The sequence below is a fragment of the Thermobia domestica genome, chromosome 15 (assembly GCF_964235325.1).
Source record: "Thermobia domestica chromosome 15, izTheDome1.hap1.1, whole genome shotgun sequence".
Classification (NCBI taxonomy): Eukaryota; Metazoa; Arthropoda; class Insecta; order Zygentoma; family Lepismatidae; genus Thermobia; species Thermobia domestica.
This window is the reverse complement of record NC_137468.1, coordinates 117,446,575-117,463,443: the sequence shown is the minus strand read 5'-3', so window position 1 is coordinate 117,463,443 and position 16,869 is coordinate 117,446,575. Positions and strand designations below refer to the sequence as shown.

The 16,869-nt window shown below is 33.7% G+C and overlaps 1 long non-coding RNA gene across 1 annotated transcript in view; it reads right to left on the bottom strand.

The window, feature by feature from the left end:
* Positions 1-16,869, bottom strand: part of LOC145671894 (uncharacterized) — a 64,040-nt gene that overhangs the window by 17,372 nt on the left and 29,799 nt on the right. The gene's annotated exons all lie outside the window — the stretch shown is intronic.

The following is a 16,869-nucleotide window of genomic DNA, read 5'->3' as shown; positions in this document are numbered from 1 at the left end:
GAAGAAATAACAACCACTTCAATTTCAATACTTGTATTCTATGTATATATACAAATACGTACTGTATATATTTGTAAACAATTGTTAATGTTAATATTATAGCAGTGTTAGATTCCCCCCCCCCCAAAAAAAGCACCCAATTTTAAGCGCGATATCTAAACTTTAGTTATATAAATTATATTTTGTTGCTATGTCATTAAGAGATTTGACAGTAAGAAAAATATTTTTCTGAAATTTAAAATGACCTCTTTTTAATAAAATCTGTCATATGGTAATTCTGTATCACTAAAGTTACGAAATTATACATAGTTTGTTGAAGAGTTTTAGAGCAAAATAATCAGTCCCTGCATATACAAAGTAGAAGCTCAAAGATCTTTGCATATCGTTTTTTTCCTTTTTCTTTTTCTTTTTTTCTTTTCTTTTTTTCTTTGTTTTTTTGGTAATATCGAGTGACATAAATTTTTACCGGGACGTGTTTTCAACTGCTTCAGATGACATCGTTATCTCAAGATTTGACATGGGTTTAAGTGCATCCTTTCTACATTGTTACAGCGCGAGAAACCCGGGCTCAGCTCCCGGTGGGAACTCAGGTAGTTTGGATTCATTTTTAGCTGAAGGTCAATGTTTCATAGCTTCCATGCTGTACAGGACGCTAAACTCCAAATCAACTATTTAACCAAAGTTTATATTGTTGTCACTCTGAGAATAATAAAAATAAGAATTATATAAGGAGGAATTTTCTATTACTATTCTACTATCCCCATTTAGTTATCATCATTGATGGGATTATCAATTAGGCTATTGTATTAACCGGCTTATCAAAAAGTTGTTCCATGTTTTGTAAAACCATAATTTCATATATGAATACTTTTCTGAAATCTTTCTCGATTCTGAAATATTTCTGTTACAGTTTTCGGATCATTAACCAGATTATTCAAACTTGAAAAATGAAAAAATAAAAGTAATATTTCGTAAGTGTGTACTTTTTAGGAGTTTGGCTTACGAGAACTCCTTTGTATATTTACACTGTTTGTGGGACAGTTCGTCTGTACGTTGAGAGACAAAAGCTCTCAAGAACTACTTAGTCAATCATCACAAAATTTGGTTAGGATGTAGAGGGTCAAACATTTGGAAACACGTTTGAGTTTGGAACCGTTATATCAACTGGAAGTGGAAGAAATCAACCAATTCCGGTTTTAACGTTGATCACTATAGAGCACAAACGGTAATAGAAAGAGAAAAGCTGTTTTTGTATTCGATTAACCTCCCCAAGAACACATTCATTCCCATCCTTAACCCTCTTCCAAAATCGGAAATGGCAGAAATCCACTATAACTTCCGGTCGCAATATTGATCCACACAGAGCAGACGATAAGAGCGAGCGTGAAGCAGAAAGTGGTTTTGTGCAATCAATTAAGCTTCCCAAGAATATATACCATCCCCACTCTAATCTCTCTACTAAGATCGGAAGTACGTATTAGAAATATATTTCCAAATCCGGTTTCAATATTAATTAAAAAAAAACTATAACACCATACAACCGAACTCCTTCATGTAATATACATGTGACACTGCTACTTGTTTCTAAATATTTTGATTGTCTTTACACTACTGTGAAAATGAAATATTAGAATAAATTTCAATAATACCTTCCTTTATATAAGTTGCAGGTAAAAAGAGCTTGCAAGCTCCTGTTCGGAAAGGCAGACAAAATACAACAAAACATGCCTAACCGGACTACCATTATTTCCACTAAAATAGTTAAAACCTACAAAATACTAATAAATTCTATTACGGCGCGATTGTTTCTTATAAAAGTTTAGGATTTAGGCATGTGGACAGCTTTTAAAATAATTGCCTATCAATGAGTATATTTTAAAATACAAAAACGTAGGTATTTTACAACAGATGATAACATAAACACGGGGCTAGAGAGGGCCTGCCTCCCCAGGATCAGGATATTTATACTTGGGTGTTTGCTTGGATATTTGATAAAGAAACTCACATATTTGAACCGAAATTATACGGAAATCGGCGCCAGTGAACATAGATATTTTTAATGCAGTTAATTAGTTTATGTATGGTCTATTCTATTTTATATTTTACTTTTTCTATTTTATAAGTAAACCTCATAAGAAAATTCATTTCTAGATCGTAATACTATTGTAAGTACTAAAATAATTTGTCAATTAAACAACAAAAAATCTCTTTAAAATGTAGTGCCAGTTTTATATTAGTTATGGCGAATAAACGGAAAGACAGTTGCTCGAAGAGCGTGTAAGTTGGCCCAATGTAACCAATAAAGTGAAGGGAAAATTATTTAAAGATTTAATGATCATATTGTGATGTCTTGTTACGGAATTCCAGAATTTGAATTACACTGTTGTAATTTTGACATGAAAGAAAAATAAACGTTGAAGGCCTGTCTCACACTGAGCCAATAAAACTGCAAGTTTGACTTATGTTGACTTATGTCCAAAATTTGTATCGCATGTCTAGAAATTATATAAATAGAAATTACTCCCCTCAAAATTTCATTGTGACGTTGGAAATGCGCAGAAGAAATCACATATTTCCAAAAAATATTTCAATAAAAAAAATTTAAAAAATAATGGACTTATAATTTAAAAAAAAAGAAATCTCCTAAACTTGCATCGCCAAATTACAAGTTCCTTTTCAGTAAACGTGGCAGACTCACAGGGAAATTTTATAATGGGAGAGGAAATTACGTGTTTTATTAGAAATACGCATAATTATGTCGTAATGATAGTTATTATACATATGGTGCAGTTAAAATTTTCGTGGGTATTAATTCTTTTACACGTAGACAAAGGACTAGATAAAAAGAATGCAAAAAAGATGCAGGAAGCAATCAACCCATTTTCTTTCATAATTTATATATTTCAACAAGAAGTTCGTAAACTTGCTTTCTTGAAGTAGTTAGCGTGCAACGTGTTCGTGTTAGATTTCTTCGATGATCATTAGTTCGAGTCCCATATACTGCGTTACTATTTTCAAAAAAAAATCTTGTTCATGATATTTCGTTAAATAACTCTGTTCCATTTTTGAAAAGAATCTTAACGTTATTTGATTCATGCTAGTCAATTCTAATATGTGCAAATAATTCAAAGTATTTTTTTGAAGTTTCAAACCAAACTTCTTTATTATCATTTCTTTTAAAAGATTATACATAGGGCCTATTTAAGAGTGTAACTAAAACTTATTAAAAGAAATGACATAATTACACTGCATTTATATAAACTACAATTTAAATATATAATTATAAGGTGAAAAAAAACTATTGTCCAGATATTAATATATATAAAACAATTTTTCTCAGAGTATAAACAAATCATCCAGTTCCTTTCCAGTACGTAAAGTGCCAAGGACCGACGAGACGTTACCAAGTTGGATAGAAACAGATTTTCGCTGTATTAGATAAGATGTGAAGCGAACTTCGCCGGAAACACATGAATTGCGTCTTCTTACCTCCCTAATGAATTCAAGACTTCTTGCACCCCAAGCACCACTGTTTCCAATAGCGATTGGAGTGAAAGCAAAAATTTCGAGAAGGTTGTTGTATTTTCTTTGCTTTTCAGATTCTCTGCGATTTGCAACAGCTCCAGCGTTCATTACTGACAAAGGGAGACTTGAATGAGCATATGTATCAGCGCATGTGAAGTCCCATAATAAACATTTACCTCTCATCAATGAAATCAGTGTCATCTCATCCGGTCGCTTTCCATCAGAACGACTGCAACCAGAAGGTTCCCGTATTGAAGGAATTCCAGCTGTGTTAAGGGCTCTTAGTATTACATCATTAACGGAGGAGTGTCGGGCGAATCTACCAGCGCTCCTCATACATGAAAGGCCGTACAGGCCACGTTGGTTAACCTCATCTCTACAAGCTGGACAGCGATGAGGCTCACAAACAGTTAAACCTAAACGTAAGGCAACAACAATTCGAAAGTTTTCATTTGACAAAGGCCTAAAGGCGGAAAAAGTATCGCCATCAACCATGCACCCGCTTCGGGAGATGAGGCAGCAAGGAGCCTGGCTTTATCTTCCGGAACCACAGCAGATTACAACAGATTATTATGTAATTGAGATGCAGTTGGTGTATACCAAGATGACTGATAACACTTTTTGCTAATTTCTGGGAGGTTTGTATCTGCTAAGCTTGCCCACTTATTAGAGCCTTCCTGAACTGAACTATCTGGGTCCAAACAATAACCCTGTGGAAGGAGAGCTAAGATTAAACGCAGAGAACCATGGTATGACGCTAAGAATGTAGGAATCGCAATATCCACAGCTCGTCAAATGCCAAGACCGCCCAAGCCAACAGGTAAACATGCTTGCATCCAAGAGTCGTCATGTAAGGAGCAGTTCAGAATTGATTCAAGGCCAGTTTTCAGGACAGTATAATATTTTTCCAGCAAAGAACTCTCATGCCAAGATGGAAAGCATCGTAAAAAAAATAGGTTAAATGAGGGATTGATAAAGATGCCCGTAAAAGAAAAAAGGCTGAATGGGTTGAAATTCAGGAAAGTCGATACAAGAATAATTCTAAATTAGATATTTTATTCAATAGCACGTTCGTGAGTGCTTTCGACGTGAGAGCAGCACCTAGAAGACAAGCATTCTGAATTGATAGAGGACGTATGCCTGGTGCAGCCTCATTAAATCTTATAAAAATTTCGTCGAATGTCGTTTCATCTGTTCCAAGACAACCCACCTCGCATTTACAACAATTAAGATGCAAGCCAAGTTGCCTTCTTAATTATTTCTATTCAGGATGAAAGAACCACCTCGGGCTCACCACTAATTGTTCCATCGTCTAAGTACCAAATGTTTTATTCGGTATTCAGTGTATAGTAATAGCGAAAAGTGCTGGGCCCAGAAGATCACCTTGTTGTATACCTCTCTGAGAAGAAATAGTGTTTCCGTTGAAAAAAAGGTCACTTGGTTGAGCATAGCATTGATAAACATACGGATAAATTAAAGAAAAATCATTCATCACTGCTGCAAGCATAGTATCCCGGCGAAGCTCATTAAATGCGTTACGAAAATCAAACTTTACAACCGCCTTAGTAGCACTGTGAGTAAAAGAGAAATAAACTCGGGTTGCGTGAACAGCTGCCTCGGCCCCATTAGGAACACAAACACCAAGCTGATGAGATAAAAAGTTCTTAACTGGCTCACGTATTCTAAAGCAAATTATTTTTGACGATATTCTGCGCCAAACATTCCCAACTGCTATGGGCCGAATACCACCATCCTTTTTTTCAGAGCTGTAAGTTTGACACCGAAAAACAGTGGGCGAACTTCCATTGGTACTTTTCCAGAAATGATTAAATTAATCAGTATTCAAATTATTGTCTGTGAAAGTGTTAAAATTATTAACAATTTTATAAAAAGAGACTGCTTCATTGTCATAACGCAAAAATGGAACTTTAGTAAAACAACACTTCCATATTTATCACGAAAGACTAAATCAGAACTACATGGAAGATGGTCAAGAATTTCCCCGTTGAAACTCAAGATGTGTGATAACTGCAATTGTTGTGTCATTTTGTAATACAGTTTGATTCTAACTTTACTATAAATAACTAATTACATTTGTTAATTTCTTCGATGCATAATATTGTGATAAATTATTTTAATTCAAATTTCTTCCATTTATATGTATAGTCACATGCGCAGTGTTTGAAAAGAGGTGGCAAGATTTTTGTTCCTAAAAACATGAGAATGGGTATAATTCATTATGTTGTCATAGTTTGGACCGAACAATCCTTGAAAGGAACATGTAGGAAATGTGTTAAAATAATGAAGTGAAAACTAGTTGTCGATTAAAAGTATCCATTAACGTGAAAAGTCACTGGTATCGTTTCACACGAAATTGTCTAATATGTTGTGGATTGTAATTAAAATATTCTAAAAGGCAGCACTTCATGTTAATTTATTTGAATTAAATAGGCATAATATTAGATTGTTTTAATGTATTTTCATAACACGAAGTGCGTGATTTAGTGAAGTCTTTACTTTGAGAAAATCCACTTGCATTCGTCCTTGCTCACGTATAGAGAACGTCCAAATGTTTTCACGAATTGAATAGTGAATCTAATGTTTACTAGTGTAAAGAAATGATTTGGTTGGATCTACAGTTTGGAAATTTAATTTTAAAGACGGATTGAGAACCATGTAGGTTATCCTCTTTTACAAGCAAACTTTTTGAAAACTTTGGGACAAGTGTCATCTTACTCCTAAAAAGAATTAATATACAAAATTGCATCCGCCTATCATGAGAGGTTCGGAAGATACTATATTTTTAACATCGAACCTATTTCTTCCCTTAGGAAACCGATTCTAATGAAACATTAAGATTCTAACAATATAAAAACCCGACTCAAGCAAAATCATGACGATAATCCAAATTTAATTTCAATACGATTTCTCCCGCACTGTAAAACATAAAATAGCATTTAAACATTTTTAGTATAGATGTTGAGGGGAAAATACGCCAAGTGTGTGATCATAAAGTGTGCCTCGCGTGTCTAAATCCTTCATTCTCCGAAAATAGTATTTAGTATGACATATTTAAAACACTTCTTCTCGGCAAACAGTTCGAGAACAAAGTGATGACATACATTTTGCACATTTTGCACATTTTGCACATACATCTAGGATATACATGAACAACACAGTTTCTACAACGGGTGAAATATGTGTCTTCTGGAGGTGTTCAAACAGTATCAGAAATGTGTACAGTGTCCTACTGTGTCTAGAAGTAATTCTGTATTTTTTGGGTAGAATTTCAATAGGCAGGGAATTAAGAAAGTATCTTCGAAAACACTGATAAGCCTTTTTGAGCATGATTGAAACTTTGTCCTGGGGAGTCTCCGCGAGGAAATCTTTTCCGTGCAACCCCTACGTGGTGATGAGACAATCAACATTAATTTTATTTTTAGAAATAGCATCTTCACCTTTTAGAAGCTAAACTTTGGAAAACACTGGGATACGTCTTCACTTACAACAATGACGAGTTTATATTCAAGTTCCTACTATTTTTATCATGAATTTTGCACCTCCTTGCTCTTTACGATATATATATATTCTAAAAGGCAGCACTTCATGATTGTATATATTGGCTATATTGGCGATATATATATTGGCTAAAGTGATGTGTTAAAATCATTACTCCGGCCAAATGATAATAATTTTCAAAAATTTCTTTTTAAAAGTTCATCTGTTTACTTGTGATAAGGAGACGACAATTTCGAATCATATTTATTTATATGTTCAGAAAGGATTAAGGTCTACAGAAATAATCTATATACCTTTCCCTACAGATCCTGAGTTTTGAAAACGCGCTTACATATAACAATTTATTTTAAGAGGAGTTTATATATATCAAACTTAATCTATTTAATACGATATACTTTTGAGATATTTCATTTATAGCCTTAATTTTAAAATTTCATCTCCCCTCTTAGAATACGCATTTTAACGAAACTCTGACATGATGACGGTGCTAATATATTCAAAAAGTCATATAACGAAACAATATATATATATATATATATATATATATATATATATATATATATATATATATATATATATATATGAAGCAACCACCTCACTTCTCTTATAGTTTCTGCAGCGTTTACCAAGACGCACTTGGTAAACTAATCATAGTGTAGTCGTCGATTAACGTGCAGTCTGTTGTTCTTCCTATTTTGCGATGATCATCAGTTCAAATCGGTGCACTAGTTTATTATTATTATTATTACATTTTGTTCGTGATTTTTCATTAAGCAATTCTCTTATTCCATAAAATGTTTCTCAATACTACTCGTTTCATGCTAGTAAATTTGAATTTTGAAAATATGTATAATTAGAAGAAATTTTCCACAAAATAATTCTAATACTTTCATGCTCGTGTAGGTAGTAATGTAACGATTTATCACGGTATTGTGCATTGAAGAAAATAACCAGAGTAGTTACTCTTTTCTGGCGAAGTTGAATTACAAAATCAGACGAAAAACTTACAATATATATATATATATATATATATATATATATATATATATATATATATATATATATATATATATATATATATATGTACTGTTTACTATATATATAGGATATATATAGTATAATTTTTTCGTCTCATTTTGTAATTTAACTTCGCCAGAAACGAGTAACTACTCTTGTTATTTTCTTCAATGTACAATACCGTGATAAATCGTTATATTATTACGTACACGAGCATGAAAGTATTAGAATTATATCGTGGAAATTTCTTCTAATTATGTGCACGGATCTATGCAGAAAATTTTAAAAGCAACATTAAATCTTTTGTTTAGTAAAAATGACTATAGATATAATTGTTGTTTTCTGTTTACTTACATCTCTGTAAATGGGCTTGTAATAATTAATATAAACTATTAATTGTCGATAAAGAAAAATGTATTGGTCAACACGAAAATCTACAAGTATCGTTTTACTTGAATCTGTCTAATATATTATGGAATGAAAGTTAAATATTGTAAAAGGCAATGCTCCAAATTAATTTGTTTGATTGTAAATGTAATAGTAAAAACGCAATTAATGCTCTTTCATGAGTGCGAAAAAGCGATATAGTTAAATTTTCACTTATATGGCTAATTTTGAGTTTGGCATCCCTTTCGGCATCGAGGATGTATGAGACGTGGGCCTATAGCTTAATGTGGGTTTCGAACCCATGAGCTCCCACCCGAAACCAATCCAGATCTTTTTCACCAAAGAGTGTATGCGAACCATTTAATCACAATTTAGGTGGTCTAACATTTTCAGGTGTGAAAAACGATTCAGTTGCGTCTGAACCTCTGGTGATGTAATTTTGAAGGTAGATGCTGTCAAAGTAGCTAAAATTTTAATTGAAATATTGCATTATAAGGAGATTTAGTGTATGAAATTAAGTTAAAACTCCCACTTCAGTAGTTTTTGAAGGATTGATCTTACGCTTGGTACTTCAACACGTTACCTTTCACCGATTCCTAATCTCATGGACATATTTGCTGAGGTGATACGTTTTACGTTTTAGCGAAATACTTCTAAACTGAATTTCGTTCGGATATGATTGACCTCAAAACTATACTTCCTAGACATAAGAGGTAGGAGGAATATCTAGTACTTTATTGTACTATGTAAGGTTTGCCGAAAAATTGTTCGCAATGGGAGATGAAAGCACGAGAAAGTAAAAATGGAAATGTCATCTTTAAATTTTGACACCTACAAAATTCTCTATTGAAAAAGAATTCGTTGAACATTGAGATAACTTTAAACAAATTCAAAATGCTTTGATGGATTCCTAATTGTTATTCTTAATTCAAAAATTTGCGAACTCTTGTATCCTAAATGGTGAGAACATAAGAGATTTCAATGTAAAAAAGTCAATTGACTTCCATTTAAAATGTTTCTAATTTTTAGTAAACATTCAGCTTAAGTATTTCCAAATAAAGTGTAATTCTTTATTGCTTTCTTACCCGAAAATATATTAATATTTATGATGTTGATACAAAAAAAAAACTTCTTTCTGACGCAGCAAGCAATGATTATAACTAACTTATTTCTAATTTAATAAGATATGTAACGCTTTTATAGATAGCATATTAGCTGAGAGTTTAACACTTCCCTCTGACGAATAGTTATTTACTGCGTGGTTTGCACAGTCCGTATGGTGAAAAATGTATTGTCTCGTTGAGTATTCGGCACGTTCTTATCGAATTTCCTGAGCATTCAGATGCCAAAGAGGATAACGGGCTGCCACTTACACTTGACCATGCACTGGGAAATAATGTTAATTTTGTTGGGGTATACTTGCATTTGAGCATGTTTCTAACGTTGTTCACGCTCTCTGAGCTTTTTTTTAGTATCTTAATATTTTCTTTGTTGCTGCTACAATTTTATCTTTTGTTCTCATCTGTTATTGTTTTTTTTTTACACATCGTTATTGCTATATATTTTACCTCATATATTTATTTTTATGTCCTATTTTTGATTTTTGTTTCAATTTAACAGCGTTTTTCTACCTTGTAACATATTCGTTTTAGCATTTTTTTTTTTTAGTTTGTGTTTGAGCAGCTAGGTTAATCGTGACGGGGACACATAGTCTCGCTACTGACGTCCCCATTACCTCCTAATCATTCCATTCCACTCAGCTGAGAGTTTACACTGTAAAAGTTATATTAAGAGGGGCTTTGGCTATCTGTGAAGACTAGGCTGCCCTATAGAATTTGTTTCAACTGCTAAGGTATGCGGAATTGAGCATTGATCAATTGTTGAATTATTATTATGTATTCTTTAAGACTAGTTTGAGTAGTTCCTGATTACTTTGTTGTTTGAAGAGGGAATTGAATTAAGCTAACTCTCGCGGAAAATAATAAACATTTTCCGAAAATAATCGTTTCAAAAACTTGATCACATTTAAGGTAACTAACGAGCATAGGTGTGCGGTTAGCACTGGCGCTTCGGAATCAGGAGTCTCCGGTTTTAAATTAAATATATGCCATCTTGGCTAGAGATTCTTCATCCTATTATGTGGAAACAGGGAGGAAGTATTTAATATATAGGCATTAACTGGCTTAACAAATATTCAGTAGTCCCTTTTTGTTAATGTTTCGGTGCATCTGGATTTTTTGGGCTTTACACTTTACTTGAAATAGTTTAAATAAATAAATAAAAATGCATAACACAATCACCGTAACTTGATCTCTCGTTGAATATAAAATTGAAGTTAAAGCATATTATTAGCAACCATTATTCAGTCAAATGAAGACAGTAACTAGAAACTATTTATTCTAAATAAACTGTTGCAAATAAATGTGTCATTTCCACTGATCTAAGCGTTTCAGTTAGCAAGTTATTCGGATAAGGTTGTATAATAGCAAGTGCAATCTTCCTAGTTGGTGTTGTTTTAATTATTTGATCCCAAGTAATAGGCAGTGTACCAAATTTGTTTTGGAAGCACATGAAAATCTAGTTAAGAATTTAAAAGTATTTTAAAAGATTTAAAGTTTATTAATGGAACCCCTAAAATTATTGTGTATGTTTAGTTACTTAAATTAGAAGTATATGCGTATTCATTACCTAAATCTCTAAAATATGAGGAGATACGAATGCGCTTCATTTCAAGTTTGGTTCTGAATATAAATTTGCTTTAAATCACTTGCAAAGAAAATACAATTTTTAACTATTGTATTTTCTTTTTTAACAGTTAATAATGAAGGCCTAAGTTTCCAATGCAATAGACGTCTTCTTGATAATGCCAAGCAATGATAGTAATTAGGTATAGAATACCTATTAAATATAGTCTGTAATTACTTTGGAATCTTATGCATGAAATATTGGCTTGACAGTTATTGTAGAAGATATCGGGTATTAATTGCCAGTGAGAGGCTGGAGTAGAGGTAGCTTTTCAGCTTCACGAACTGCGGGTTGTGAGATTGAATCCTTCTTAAAGTACAGTTTATTTATTTATTTATTATTTTTTTTTGAAATATTCCAATGTCTGCACCACAAGTTTCTTTGTATATTTAATCACATATTCACATTGATTGTATGAATGAAATGTAGCCCCTATAAAGACTGCTTGAAACTAAATGCGCTTTTAGTAGGACATCTAGTGATCATCTGATTCAACTACTGACGACGTTAATTATCGACGAGGCATTATTTCTATCATTCGATAGACATAGCCAGTGCCATTCGCAGCAAAATCTTAGCAGCATTAATCATTAAATTCCAGAGGTAATTGGAAGATCCGGGAACTGTATTAGCCCCAGTGGCGGATCCAGGGGGGCGTCGGGGCGATCGCCCTCCCAGAAGAAGAAACTTTTATTTTATTTTATATATAAGTAAAACCATCCCAGCTCTAAGCAGTATTACAACCCTAAGTAGCTCTAAGTAACAGTATTACAACCCACCGCCTCCCCAGAAGTCCGTCCTGGATCCGCCACTGATTATCCCATCTCTCCTCAAACCATCTTTAACTCTGCCCAGACATTTTCAATGTGGTTAAGATCAGCTCCATTAATTACCTCTATGCCATTTCGCTGTGCCACCCACCCACGGACAGGTGATCGATCATGCTGGAGTTGAATTACTATTTCAGGATAACGTTCGCGAACAGATGGAAGTGTTATTCTCCAAGATGAATTTATACTGCACACCTGTAAGACGCTCATCAATCCTGTGCAGATATCCAAAACCGTCACCAGAGATCCAATTCTAGCCAGTCACTGATATGCGTCCGCTGGAACGCTTATGCAATATGTAATGAGGGTCAAATCTGCTACCTCTCTCATGAAAATCACGGGCTAGTCCATCATTTGCAGAAGAAAATATATATTCATCAGCAAAAATAACACCTGTCCAGTTATGATGGATATTTTCCTCCGCAAATTGACATCGGGGTCTGAGGTATTCCACTGATAGAAGTTCCTTAATGAGTGCATGTCGAGCGAAGATATTAGCCTCCCAGAGTCGCCTAATGGCTGTTTGATACGATTGAGGAAAGTCAGTGGTTTCTCGTAGTTGACGCGAATTTGAATGAAGAGTTTCCTTGGCTTATTCAATCAGGCGACGGTCTTTCTTGTTTGTGATAACTCACTGTCTTCCACTACCACGACTACAATGAATTGTGTCCCAGTAACCTGATATGTATATGCCCATCTCTAGCTGTTCTAGGATGAATTACTACATGTCTCGCCACTTACTTAGTAGTATAACCTTCGTCAAGAACCATTATGAAACTATTTCTTGCTTCCTCCATGGCATCTACCATTCGAATGTAACTGAATGTCTACTCACGAGAAGTCACATGCAATTCGAGGCATTCACCAGATATGAACTCTCTTTTATCAAATTTGATTGTCATATCAGATGTTTGCTAGTAAGAATTGCGTCTTACTTAACAGCCATACAGTATCCCATCACAGGAAAAATAGCCAGAGACAAGTTTTTTTTTTCAGTTTTACCTTTAAATGTGCGGAATGTGAATTTTGAATAACTAAGTACGAATTTAGGGATAGTACCGAGACCGAGACGAACTTTTATATCCCGAGACGAGACCAAGACGGACTTTTATATACAGAGACGAGACCGAGACGAGACCGAGACCGAGACAGACCTCTATATATCGAGACGAGACGGAGACGAGACTTAGGTCACTCTCGAAAGTCTTGGTCTCGTCTCAAATATTGATATTGATACCTAATAAAATTTCCTTTAGTTAAAATTTGTTCGTTGCTGTGTTCGATGGGAACGGTTGACTGATGTACTTTGGCGTATTTAGGGGATAGCTATCGGGCTCAAGCCCCTCCCGAAATAAATTTGTGATCATTTGTTTTGCATTGAACGTAGAACACAAATGTCTCTTTCTCGTTTCTCAAGCCTCTTCCCAAACAAAATCCACTGCTGATGTATATAGCCTTCTCTCTCTCTCTCTCTATGTATCTATATCTATCTACTTATCTACCTATCTATCTAATATATATATATATTGTCGTCAATTTATCTGGGACATACACGATAAAGGTGAAACCAAAATACGCAGAAAAGCGAAACTATGCATGAAGCAACTATAAGGAGGGGCACGTCGTTTAACTTATATAAAATACCACTCCAGACCTAACAGTGTTGTCATCGCAGTATAAAGTTATATTTTTTTTTCAAATGGCACTACGTCAGATTATTACATATTTCAAATCAACATGCTCAACTACAACTTAAAATACCACATTTAGTATTCAGTGTTGTAAACTAAGGATGTTATATTATCACAAACATCCAAAATTTGGAAGCCTCTATGACGTATACAGCACAACGGAGATATACAAGACAATGAACATCGAAAGTATCTTAGCGTTGGATACTATGCTCATGATATAACTTGTTTTGAATGAATAACAACGAAGTCACAATGGCTTGAAAATTTGATTTTTTTTTGAAAGACTTTATTTCAAAAACATGCTTAGTTAAGTATCATATCTAATTACTTGCGTGGTTGGCAATTGTTAAACAAATCATTTTGCCGTTTGCAGCACTTCGATATTTTAAGTCGTTCCGGGGATATGATAAGCAATGATAAATTCGCAACACTGCATAAAATTTCATATTTCTGGACAATATTTAAACTGATTGTTGTTTTCCTTCTCTTTCATAGCATTGCAGGAATAACTTTTGTAGGTGTAATTACAACAAGTTCTAGCAATTACATGATTTAAGGTGTGTTGCAAACTTCCGCAATGTTTATCATATCTCCGGAATGATTTGAGATATCGAAGTGTTGTAAACGGAAAAATAATTAACACATCCATTACAAAGCACACAAGTAATTAGATATGATACTTATCTAAGCATTTTTTCGAAATAAAGCCTTTCGAAAAAATTCAAATTTTCAAGCCCTTGTAACTTCGTTGCTATTCATTCAAAACAAGTCATACCATAACCATAGTATTCAACCCTAAGGTACTTCCGATGTGCATTGTCTTTTTCCATCTCCGTTGTGCTGTATGTGTGATAGAGGATCCAAATTTTGAATGTTTCTGATATTAGAACATTCTTAGTTTGCGAAACTGAACAATAAATGTGGTATTTTAAGTTGCAGTTGAGCATGTTGATTTGAAATATGTAATAATCTGACGTAGTGCCTTTTGAGAAAATATAATTTTATACCAGGATGGGAACACTGCTCACTTGGTAAAACGATGTTCCCCTCCTTATAGTTATTTCGAACAAAGTTTCGCTTTTCTGCCTCTTTTGGTTTCTCCGTCATCATGGATGTTCCAGATAAATTATCCACCCTGTATATATATATAGCTGCGGATCCAGGATGTGATCAAGGGATTGGGCTGTATATATATTAAAAATACTGAAATTTTGTATCAAGTTGTGAAATATTGAAGGGGAAATTCTTCTTGATACTCTGCAATACCAGTAGATAAAAAAGGAGTGTTGCTAACGCAACATAAAGTTGTATTTTATCAAATTGCACTACGTAAGGTATTACACATTTCTAATTTAGATTCAAATAAAACCACAATACCACATACATTATTCAGTGTAACAAAGGACAATACAGTATCACTAACATCAACATTTTGAAGATCTCTAATAACTCAAATAGATGGACGGTGCAATGCACATCAATTGTATCTTAGCATCAAATACTATGATCATAGTATAATATATTTCAAATGAATGAAGGAACAAAGTTACAAAAAATGGAAAATGGAAAAAATGGAAAATGGAAACTTTTTCTAAAGACTTTACTTCGAAAACTTGCTGACATATCACGTCTCATCATGTAGGTGCTTCTAAAAGACTTAAATGATCATGATGCCATTTACAACAATTGTAATTTCTAACCGTTTCAGATATACCAAAGATGTTGGTAGTGATTGTTATACTGCTTAAAATGGCGTATTTGTGTTAAATTTTTATAATGATTGTTGCTTTCCTTTGCTTCTATAACATTATAACAATAGTTTTCTATGGTTTTAATTACAACAAATCGCAGTTACTATATTTTAAGTAATGTTGCCCACTTAAATAAATTGTTAAATATTATTCTAAATACAGTACAAATAGCGTAGCTAAACTGCAAAAGATTTTAAAATTACTCGTAATTTGTTTTATGGTGTAAGAATGCTTTCAAAAGTAGACGTTTTTCGTTGTCTTTGGGCTACTTATAATGTTAATGTCAAAGTTTTCCTTCCAGCAATACATGTAAATTCAAATTCTAACTGAAAATAAATAATGTAACTGATAACTTTTTAGTAACACAAGTTGTTCCCCCTAAGCCTTAGGCCTGTGTACATTTTAGATTAAAACCGTGCTTAATTAAAAGTTCTGGTTACATTTCACTTGCGTTAGTATGACCACCGACCACTTCAAACTGACTCCATACCATATAGCTATATGCAATTATTCAAGGTCTTACAGTTAGTAATACATATTGTGTTGATTTTTGGTTTGGTTTGTTTTAGTTGAACGAATGAGACGCGAACTATGCGAAACATCAGACTTTGAATTTAACGTTTCTGGTGATCCAACCCGAGACAGCACATTGCAAAGATGAGTGCCGCAGCTCCCACCACAAGGTCCAGAAAGTAAGTGTTATAAATTGTCAATTAAACACTGAGATGTGAAACGGTAATAAAGCATTTCATCAATTTGAAACAAGAATATCACGCTATTTGTTAAGATAATGAACGTTATATTCTGTTTTTAAAATGACAGTCAAAGCAGAATAATAAATAGATAATAAATGTATTGGATAATACATGAGAAATTGTAAAATTTCAATTTAGGTACGATTAAATCCATTTGCGCTACTATGTGTTACGTTATCCGTTAGGAGCTATTCAATAATTTTGATTGAAAGGAAGGATGGAATTAATTTAATAGAGTTTAATTGTATATTGCTTAAAAAAAGTCTATTGCTTAAAGAGAAATATGGGTTACTATTAGGGTTTTATCCCAGGTATGATATAACCACTGATGATTGAACCAGATACACACGCATGGAAAGCATTAGCGCTAACAAATTAGCTATGAAGAGGTACACGATATCTTAATTCTAATTTGCCATTTTCTCAAGAATGAAGGCAAAAAATAAGCGGAAACGACAGACTGTACGACAATAATAATAATACAATTTTAATTTCACACTATTTATTTCGAGACTTTCTAGACGAGGCCGAAATTTGACCTTCGAGACCGAAGCCGAGATCGAGAGAAGCATCTGTTGACCGAGACGAGACCTAGGCGGCGAGTTTTGACTCGAGACGAGACCCAGACTGTACAAAGTATCGTCTC